We start from the raw sequence: 10742 nt of genomic DNA on the forward strand, positions 1-10742 counted from the left end.
ACATTTGTGTAATATTTATAAATATTTTGTAAGCTTATTTTATTATAGCTTCATTATATTTTTGTTAATAAAACATTTTACAACTTACTGTATGTTGGTTCTATTTTCACAAATTACAGCTTAAAACATAAATTTGTCATGTAAAATAGTAGGAAAAAATTAATTACTGGATAATAATCATTAGACCACAACAAAATAAGCTTCATAAGCAAGAATTTCATATAATTGTTCTAATAAATTATATTACAGTCCTCAAAGGGATTTATTTATTATTAAAGAGTGAAGATCTATAGTGATCGGCACTGAATGGAATCGTTACTTTTGTATTTTTGGAACGATTATAGCCAAATATCTGTCGCTATAACTATTAACCCAAAACGAACACTAAACATTGGCTTTACTATAGTAGCCAAATCAAACACAGAACCATGTTTAGCATGCCTGCAGATAAACAAACATGTAGATAAACAATACATAAATGCTCTAATCAAAAAATAATATACACCAATTACAAGTTCGCTGTTGAAATTAAGAAAAAAAGTTTGTAACGTTAGGTGTTTTTCGGATAACGTTAAGTATGAATGAGCATTTAACAAACTGGTTTGCAGAGCCAAACAACGTTGTTATTTGTTCACTTCCTTGCTACAATGTACACTGTAAAAAAAAAAGTTTTTTCACAGAAATATACTGTATTATTTTACAGATATTTTCTGCTTGTTTAACATTACGTGTAAATGTAATTAAAATAAAGAAAAAAACTTTTATTAAAAACATTAACCATAAAATAAAAGTAATAATCTTTAAATTCATATAATGAGAAATTATATATTTTTTTACAGGATTATTCTTTTGTTTAATTGGCTTGAATGTGAAATTACATGAAATTCTATGTAAAAAGACAAAAAAATTCACATATTTAAAATTAAGACAACTATTTGTTTTTTTACTGTGAAACCTTAAATTTAAGGTAAATGTATGTAAAAAAACTATCGTAAAAAAACGGTAAAAAGTCTGGCAGCAAAGATGCCAAACACTTACCGTCAAATTACAGTAAAAAACCTTACGTTATTCTACGGAATAATTCTGTATTTTAAATACAGATATTTACTGTAAACATTTTCTGTATTTTTACAGTTCCACTGCTGAAGAATGAAAAGAAAATCTCATTAAAAAATGTCTGTAGAATGTTAAACAAATGAATAAATCTGCATAGAAACTTGAAATTATTGCAGAAATACCTTAAAATTATACAATTAATTAAAGTCTTCTGTTTTTACACAGTATTCTTTGGTAAATTCATAACATAATCAATTACATCCACAAGAATTCCCCGTCAAAGTACAGATTTTTAGATGTAAAACACAAAAAAATATACATAACATTACTTACAATACCGTATTTTAAAAGCTTTAGGTTTTTATTTTATGGGATTATCAAATCTATTAATATTAAATTCCTGTTAAATTTAGTTTTTGAACTGTAGAAAAAATAAGATCACATTATAATAGCTTGCAAAGCCATATTTTTTTATAGTCATTACTTTATATAAACAATATTTGACAGTAATTACAAGCATTTATCCAATATATCTACATAACTTTTCCCATTAATGTATGGGGTTTACTTTGAATAAACATACTTTTATAGTAATTAAAAGCAACTATCCAATATATCTACAGACTGTTCTCATTAATGAATGAGGTTAACTTTGTATAAACATTGTTTTATAGTAATTAAAAGCAACTATCCAATACAATTACAGACTTTTCCTATTAATTCAAGGAGTTCATTTTATATAAACATTGTTTTATAGTAAATAAAAGCAACTATCCAATATATCTACATTACTTTTCCCATTAATGTATAGGTTTACTTTAAATAAACCTGACTTTTATAGTAATTAAACGCAACTATCCAATTTACTCGTAGTACTCTAAGTTTAATTACTCTTTAAACTTACTTAAGTCAATTATGGACAGTGGTTCCACACAACCAAATTGTGTTTTGATAACATTAATGGAATTTTTTGAATCTATGCAAACCCCTTGTGTTGTGTCAACACAATTGAATGAGGTAGAATCTATGTGAAATAGTAATGTCCAACCAACTCAATTTATTAACTTTGCTTCAACTTAAACCGGTTAAGTTAACTCAACATGTTTTGGTTTATTACAATCTAGGCAAATTTGTTTCACTCTATCAACATAAGGAGGTTTGTTTCAAACTACTCATTTCAATTATGGACAGTGGTTCCACACAATTAGTTCTAGTTACTTTAACACAATATTTTCTATTTAAAGTTACTCCCTTCAACAAAGCATTTTTTTGTGTGATTTGTCTTGTAATGAGACAAAAGACAAGATGTCACAAATGATCAAAGTGTATTTGTTAAACAAGCAATAAATAATTACACACAGTAAAATACAGTTTAAACCACATTACAAAATTACACAAAATAGCAAATAAAATTCTAATTGGCATTCATGGGCAACCAATCAAACCTTATTCCAGGAACAGGAACTGGCTCCAGAAATAACTTCTTCAGTATTCCAAATGTGTACCTGAGTTCAGGAGGGTTGCTCAAGTTCAGTCCATATATCAGTCCCAGCAACATGGTTTTACAGACTGTAAACTGCTATAGGTCCTGAAGAACTGTATCCTTTAAAACTCCAACATCTGCTGGACTGTCTTCAATGATGCAGCTTCAAATATATTCCCACGAGTCTTCTGGATCACCTCCTGATTGCTGCCAACGTCTGTATCCTAAAAGGATGGAGAACTCAAATTATTGTGTATTAACTTTAACAAATCATTTATTAACCTTGAAAAAAAATCTCACCATATACTCCATACTGCTAGGGTCTTCACTGGATACTTCAATTTCATTAGTCTGAAGATGAAAACAACAAAATTTAGACTTTGTTTTTTTTCTTCTAAAATTACATAAAAAAAAGTCAGTCATTCATCTTCTTATGGGAAACACAGGCAAGCAGTCAAGATGGGATTCTCACAAACATTACAGTGGAAAATGATACACACATCTGGAGCCTGTACGGTAAGCAACAGAAACGGAATGTTCCCAGACCCAGAAACATAGTAAGGACATCAGTAAAACAGTCCACGTCACATCAGTGGTTCAACCATAATTTTACAAAGCTACAAGAATACTTTTTTGTGCAAACAAAACCAAAACAGTGACTTTATTCAACAATTCTTCTCCAAATCGCATCTTCCACCATTATCAACAGCACGTAAATAAATCATGCGGATGGTGCTGCTGACCTACAACACTCATGCGCTGAGCCTTGATTACACGCAGAGGAAAGCAATGTTCATGCCTCTTGTTACTGTCCATAATGGCGGCATATGTGATTTGGAGAAGAATTTTTGAATAAAGTCGCTATTTTTGTTTTCTTTGCACAGAATGTATTCTTGTAGCTTTGTAAAAGTGTGGCTGAAGCATTGATGTCACATGAACTGTTTTACTGATGTCCTTACTATGACTTACATTTCTGTTGCATTGCAGCCTTTATGGAGGTTCAGAAATCTCTCGCATTTTCATAAAAATATTAGGGATGCACCAATTGACCGGCCATAAATCGGAAACCGGACGGTTTTTGCTTAAAATTTGCGATTGGTAATCGGCCAGTCTTTGGAATTTTTTTCGGCCGATTTTTCCAGAAGTGCGCCCGCGTGCTCCGACTACATTACTTCTGTGTGAAGGCAAACACGTCCCGGGATTGATTCCAGCATTGAACCCGGGTCGGGGACCTAGTAAAATTGCTGGGTTAAATCCCGGGACTAGCGCTGTGTGAACAAAAGCCAGATCTAATGCCATGTCGTAGTGATGACGCACGTTATCGTGCGACTCTTTTAGCGGCAGTTTTGAAGGAAGATCAACGTTCACTGAAAAAAAAGTGCAAACTGTATGAAGCAGAGATCAGTTAGTTCCTCACTTTCCACGGTGACACCGAGATCGTTCGCCAGATTCAGTGAAAGTATTACCTGCCTAATGTTTTCGACTCGTACATTACACATCACGCCCTGATGTCACGTGTCGTTACGAGACCTGTATTTGCCGGAATCACAATGTGAAAGGGGCTTTATTTAGCTTTTCCTCAATATTGGACTGTAGACTGTGGACTGTCCTTCCTTCTTGTTTGTTGCTTAAAGATTTTAAAAAAAAATCGTCCAGTTTGCTTGTAAAAAAATCGGTATCGGCCATGTAAAATCATGATCGGGGCATCCCTAAAAAATATCATAATTTGTGCTCTGAAGATGAAGGATGGTCTTATGGGTTTGAAACGACATGAGGGTGAGTAATGACATGCTTATTTTTGGGTGATCTAGCCATTTAAACACACCTGAACCAGCTAATCAAGGTTCTTGGGAATTTTAAAACAATAAAAGTCTTACCTGAAGTTCCAGGCAGGTGTGTAAGAGCTGAACTCCAAAGAACACTGGCTTTCTTAGATCAGGTCTGGACACCCCTGCCTTACATTAAAATAAATCTATCAGTTTATAGTAATACCACATATTTTGTATTTATTGTATTAATTAACCTTATCTTATTATATCTGTCTTTTTTTGTCAATTTCCAGTGGCCAGTGAGAGAATAATGTTTTAATACAAGGTTGCATTGAGGGCAGTTGTTCTTACCTGTGTAGTGGGCACCAAGAGGGTTTCATTAAGGACTCTTCTTCAGTATGCAAACATCTTTGTAAGTTTTGCAGTCCGGATCAAGTTTGGCAAAGATTGTTGATTCTGATGGGCCTATAGTAATTCCGTATGTCTCAAATTCTGCACAAATCTGTAAACACATGAAGTGCAATGTGTTACAAAAAAAAAAAAAAAAAAAATTGAACAGCAAAAACCAATTCAATGATCAAAATATTAAATGATTTATTTGTGTGAGTGATGACTAGTGTCATGTTTACCATTCCAAAAAGGAGGACCTGATTACATATCTGGAGCATATGTATAATTGTGAACAGCTCAGAGTAGTATCTGGTTTAAAGTCATTGTATGACCACACCGCCATGTTCATAAACAAAGCTTCAAATACTTCCACTGTGCTGAGTCAAAGGTCTCCAAACTCAGTCGACATCTCATGGTTAGACATTTATTGATTATTTATCTTTTTCAATTAGTTAAAATATACATATAATAACAAAAAAAAAGGTAATTACTTCCACTTTTGAAAGTCATTATGTATTACTAATACAATTCATTTATACAAATATATTTGGCACACAAAATGAGATCAGAGAGAAACTCCTATTCGCCATTTGATTAGTTATAGGAGGAAGTAGCTGAATGACAAATCATTCTGTCTCTTAACATCTCTTATTGTAAGCCATATGTATAATATAAAGTAAAGGTAAGTGATAGGACGTTTTATTTTTGGATAAGCATTTGATTAATAAATACAATCTCTCTTAAAATACCTTTATTGGGTTATGGTAATCAAAACAGTTTGTTTTGATTTAGCGCAGAACTAAAACTTTAATGAAATATTTCCCCCACTTATAAAATTATTTTATTATTAGCTAGCTCCACACTGGAGAGCTGCTTTATAACAGGAAATCAAGTTATAATTCTAGCGACACTGACTCTGTATTTTCATGTTTAATATTGAAAAGCTATCGATTGCATAAAGGACTGTTGTATAAATAAACGTGACAGGACTTTTCTTTACTGGAGTGCCTGGAGAACCTCAGAGTTCGTGCAAACATCCACATCGCTGTGTTCTTAAGAGCTGCTTTTACATCGCGGTAAGTTTTTTGTTGTGTTCATGCAGTTATTTAGAGCAAGGCATGCAGTATATATTTACATATTCATCCAAGGTTCGGTTCGGATCGGATCGGCTCGGTTTGCCTCAAACTGAAGTGCTATCTTCTTCTTTAGAATTGAATCAGGAGAGTGTATTACAATCTTGCGCTACAGCGCCACACTGGTCAAACTGCATTATATTATTGCAGGCTTTCAAATTAGGCAGATACGAGATCAAACCACTAACGTTACTCAAAAACATTTGCCGACAATTTTATTTTTATCGTCGACATTGTCGATAATGTCGAGTAATTGTTTCAGTCCTAGTGTATATATATACTAAAGTAAATACATTACAGAGAGTCGTGCGCTTTCACATCTCCCAACCGCTCAAAATCATCTATTAACAGTGCAATAAACGGATTACACAATACTAGACTGCAAAACAAAAGCTACCCAAAACAGAAACTCTAAAAGAAATTAAAGACTTTGACTTAACACAAGAAAAACTTTAGATTGTCTTACCTGACTGGTACCTCTTGCTCCCCTCTGCACAATCATCAAATGCGTTGGAAATCGTCACTTCCGTTTTTTTTTTTTTTTTTTGAATTACGAAATTAAACCCTTTAAAGTCAAGTGCATTTTAATTTACCCTACTTGTCAATAAATTAATAGATTTTTTTTTTGCCCAAATACTTGTATATAAATAATGATATATACAAATGAATATATATAAATTAAAATCCTTTCACCTTTTCACCTAAAAATTGGTGCAAAGAAAACATTGATTTGATGTATCTGTTTTAGTCCAAAAGTGCATGGTGCACATGCCCAAGTCTGTGATAAACTTGAGTCATGAGTGAATGTTTATGATTGTACAACATCCCACTATATGATAATCATGTTTTGGTCAGAGGAATGATTTGGCAAAAGTACAATGCAGCCAGTTCACCATCATGCATAGGCCCACTCCCGTAACTTAGCCTAAATACAGAATGACAATACCAGTCACCACAGAGGGCATTTAGAACAGAGACAGCCAGAGCGCAAGACAGCCTGAATGGAATAAAACAAGCTTGCACTACCCTGACATGTCATTAGTCATTAAAACAAGCCATTAATGGCCATCTTGCGATCTTCATCCCACTTTCACGGAGTCCATGGGCCCTTGAGCCCCAAAGTCTATTACAGACGCTGGCATGGGGCTCTTTTTCCAGTACCTACTTTGCTGGTGTCTGTAGTGTCTTATAAACTATGGCTTCTGATGTCAGTTACATGGCATGCAGACAGGAATTAAATTAGCACCTCACACCTATCAAATACAGGGTACATTTAAAACTTCCAAGTCCCCTGCCACCAATGCAGAAATATACAATTAAGAAATATTATTTTTCAGAAGCAAAGATAAACTTTGCTGGCCACATCAGCTTAAGATTCAACAAGTGCAGATACAAGAGTGATAGATAAAAAATATATACATAAAATAAAAATAAAAAAAAACAGCTATGTAGGCTACCTTTCATGCACATATGCTGTAAATAAAAATTTAACATAATAATTACTGTGTGTTATACTACAGACACAGATCTAAAATATTGCCTTGAAAGATGGATGAATACGGCAGGAGGTATTGTTGCACAGTGTAACTAAATATACAGTTATTGCACAGCTTAAGTCTAATATAAAATTCTTAAATCAACAATAGTCAGTGATTGTTTATGCATCATATATACAGTGTTTCTACTGTCAGGCACTGACTCAATGTTTACAATTCTGAAGTGTTCTGTAAAAATTTCATAAAAAATGGAGTGGCAAAAATTTTCAGCCCCCACCCGTGGACTGTTTGAGCTGCTGCTGTCTGGCAAGTGGTGCTGCAGCCTCAAGTCTCTGATCATCATGCTTTGGGACAGTTTTTCCGCAAGACAACCAGGCTCAAGAATGCTGGACACTAACCTCCTAATGCCTGTCTGCCTGTTGGTGTGAAAGGACTCTTGAATCTTGTGTGCTGATATATCCTCTTTTGGCTTGGCTTTTAAGGACATGGTCCTTTTTGTCTGTTTGAAATGCTGCCCTGACAGTGTTTTTCTGTTATCGTATATATTGACCATAGACTATATTGACACATGTCCACTTTAAAAACGTTGAAGCATTAAGACACAAAATCAATCTATATTCAACAAAATTCAAGGCCCTCACTGCAGTGAAATCATTAGGCCTCGGTTGATGGGAACAAACAGCCACACTATGAATAAAGCTTTAAAATAGGGTGCTATATATTTTTAATTTACAATAGGTGAGCAATGTGTGAAAGACTAGGAATTTATTCTGGGGCTCAACAGTTCAACCAAGGCTCTTGTAGCATAAACTTGAGCTTTGGTAAACTAGGGGTGAAGGAATTGTAGACATTAAAATGGTTGAAACATTACACAACCGTGTAAACAAACATCGTAATTGTTTTTCTAGTCTCTGTGCTTTAGATATCACTAAAGGTAATTTAATATATTTACCCACCCGGCACATGACCTACCTTCAATGTTGAAATTTGATTGAAATAATGTCAGTTGTTGTTTCAACATTGAAATAACGTTTAATGCTACATGGTTGAAAAGGTTAACAAAAACACTTCTAAATCAACGTTGAATGAAAACATTACGTTGTTTCAACATACAGATCTTGTTAAAAAAAATCAACATTGATTTAGAAGTGTTTCTGCCTTTTAACGTATTATTATGATAATTAATTAGCATTTAATGAGTTTTGGATCATAACAGCTCTTCAATGTATATGTTAAAATATAATTATTATCATTATTAACAATAATAGTTTCACCCTCAAGAAAGCAGTGCAGCAGAAACCGTTTGCCTCATGTGATTTTGTGTGAATTTACAATTTTTCTGCTTGCCTAACTGTTTACATTGCATTATTACATTTTTATTCATACACTGTCATGTCATTTGACCAATTAATTAAATAATAATACAGACTGCAGTCTGCAAATAAAACTTAATACACAGCTATGTTAACTCGCGCAAACTATTGCTATTGATATTGGTTGTTTCGCCGTTTTACTTTGAGCATGATTGGTTAATCTGTCTGTTTTCCAGGAAACCGTCCAATGAGAATGTGCGCGGCTCTGCGCGCCCAGAGCGGCTCTGTGCGCGCCTATTTTAAATTTGAAAATATGTCCGTTACTCTAGGTTGGAGCAGCTGCTTTGCGTTGATGACTCGGTCAGACCTGGATTATTTTATATCTGCCTGTTGAATTCTTACATTTTGAGCGAATTTTAGTTGATATGTCAATGAAGAACAAAAGCTGGAATGTGAACAGAGGAAGGGGTTGTTCGTGATCTGTAAATACTGGCGATATCAGGTAAGAAAACATTTTTCAGTCCTTAACAGTCTAACGTTAACGTTTAGGGACACGGGTAACTGTCATCTTAACGTTACTGCAACCTCGTAGGATAAATAAGTTATCTCTGTGTGTTTTTGTACTGCTTCACTATTAGCGTAGCGATATTAGCACGTATTTCATGTGTTAGTACCATCTGATATTGCTGTGTTTTGTTGTTGGTAAGTTAACGTTATGTGTTTCTGTTGTCAGCTAACGTTAGTTTAAAACTCAAACGCATGAGAGGTAAAAAAGCGTGGGAATGAATAAAGTGATAAAACCATCATTTATTCTTTAGAAGTATGTTTACATAACATCTTCAAACACTTATTAACGATATTGAAAAGATATTTGTTTACTCTTCTTTTTTTTAGATCAAGCATTGGAATAAGATTTTTATCGGGGGAGAACACCCAACAGAAAGATGTGATGTGAAAGAAATGATTCACCAACGTAAGTCAATTTTACCCACATACTGTTCGAAAACCTACACTAGGATAGTATTAAGTATGATTTTCATACTGTTACTGATAGAAAGTCTGAGTAACTTTCTGTCCTTTTGTCTTTCTTCTGCTGAAGTGGCGCACTGAAACGGGAGATTCATGTCACCTTCATCAGTTCTTTCTTTAATCCTCAGATAACAGGATAAATGGGGCTGCAGGTAAAATTATTTGATGGGGTTAGGGTTATTTGATTTTGATACCTATTGGCTTTTTTTGTGTGCTTCCCTTGCTATGATACACATCTCTGATGGGATTGCCATGCTTTAAGTGTATGTTTACATTTTTAATCATGTAATAACTAACAGTCTCAAAGATGACATTACTCAGTTCATGTTGTGTGAATGTTATAATGGCAAAGTTTTTACAATTTAAATCAATTTCATATAAATAATATACATATTTACAGTATATGTTTCCTCACAATGTCAAATGTGCTTGTTAAGTGCGGCAGCTTTTTTTTTATACATTTTACAATTTTAATATGTAAGTTAACATTAACATTGTCGAGTCAGCAGGGCTAACGTTAAAACTCGCCGTTTGTAACGTTACGTTATGTATTAACCTTATAAAAGTCTTTCTAGCTTTAGCAAATGTAACATTATGCCGGTCCTAATAAAGTTAAAACATTATTAACATTAGCCCTGAATGTGAAACATGCATCAGCCATCATAACGTTAACGTTAAATACCTGTGGTTGACTAACATTAATTTAATAACGTTAGCTGTTAACTTAACGTTACATATTTTGCCTCTTGCAAACACCTAACAGTTAAGTTAACGTTAAATAAAAGGCTGTTGCAGGTTGGGACCTTGTTTTATACAGTCTATAGTTTAACTTAGTTAACGTAATGTTAAGTTAGGACCTGACAAAGACTTGTCTCAGTCGCAGCTCGTTTTTAACTTAACGTTAGCAGTAGCACATTCAGTCAGTTAACATTAACGTTAGCTTGATACGAATACTATTAATCTAGGAAACGTTATAATGCTATGTTGCTCCTACCGTTAAAGTAACGTTAAATTACTGGTAGATAAAAATTTTACCTGTAACCTGCGTGTAACGTAACTTTACCTCCTAGTTA

At 33.7% G+C, this 10742-nt stretch overlaps 2 long non-coding RNA genes across 2 annotated transcripts; one reads left to right on the forward strand and one right to left on the reverse strand.

Moving 5' to 3' along the window:
* Positions 1–2380: 2380 nt before the first annotated feature.
* LOC113098988 (uncharacterized) lies at positions 2381–8883 on the reverse strand. The gene is made up of 5 exons (XR_003289258.1): positions 5834–8883; positions 4660–4810; positions 4417–4494; positions 2840–2890; positions 2381–2763 (listed from the first exon to the last, which is right to left on the reverse strand). It is a non-coding gene; the product is annotated as an uncharacterized LOC113098988 (long non-coding RNA).
* Positions 8884–8964: 81 nt separating this feature from the next.
* On the forward strand, positions 8965–9792 carry LOC113098987 (uncharacterized). The gene is made up of 3 exons (XR_003289257.1): positions 8965–9142; positions 9535–9613; positions 9740–9792. It is a non-coding gene; the product is annotated as an uncharacterized LOC113098987 (long non-coding RNA).
* The last annotated feature ends 950 nt before the right edge of the window (positions 9793–10742 follow it).

The sequence above is a fragment of the Carassius auratus genome, unplaced genomic scaffold (assembly GCF_003368295.1).
Source record: "Carassius auratus strain Wakin unplaced genomic scaffold, ASM336829v1 scaf_tig00216800, whole genome shotgun sequence".
NCBI lineage: Eukaryota > Metazoa > Chordata > Actinopteri > Cypriniformes > Cyprinidae > Carassius > Carassius auratus.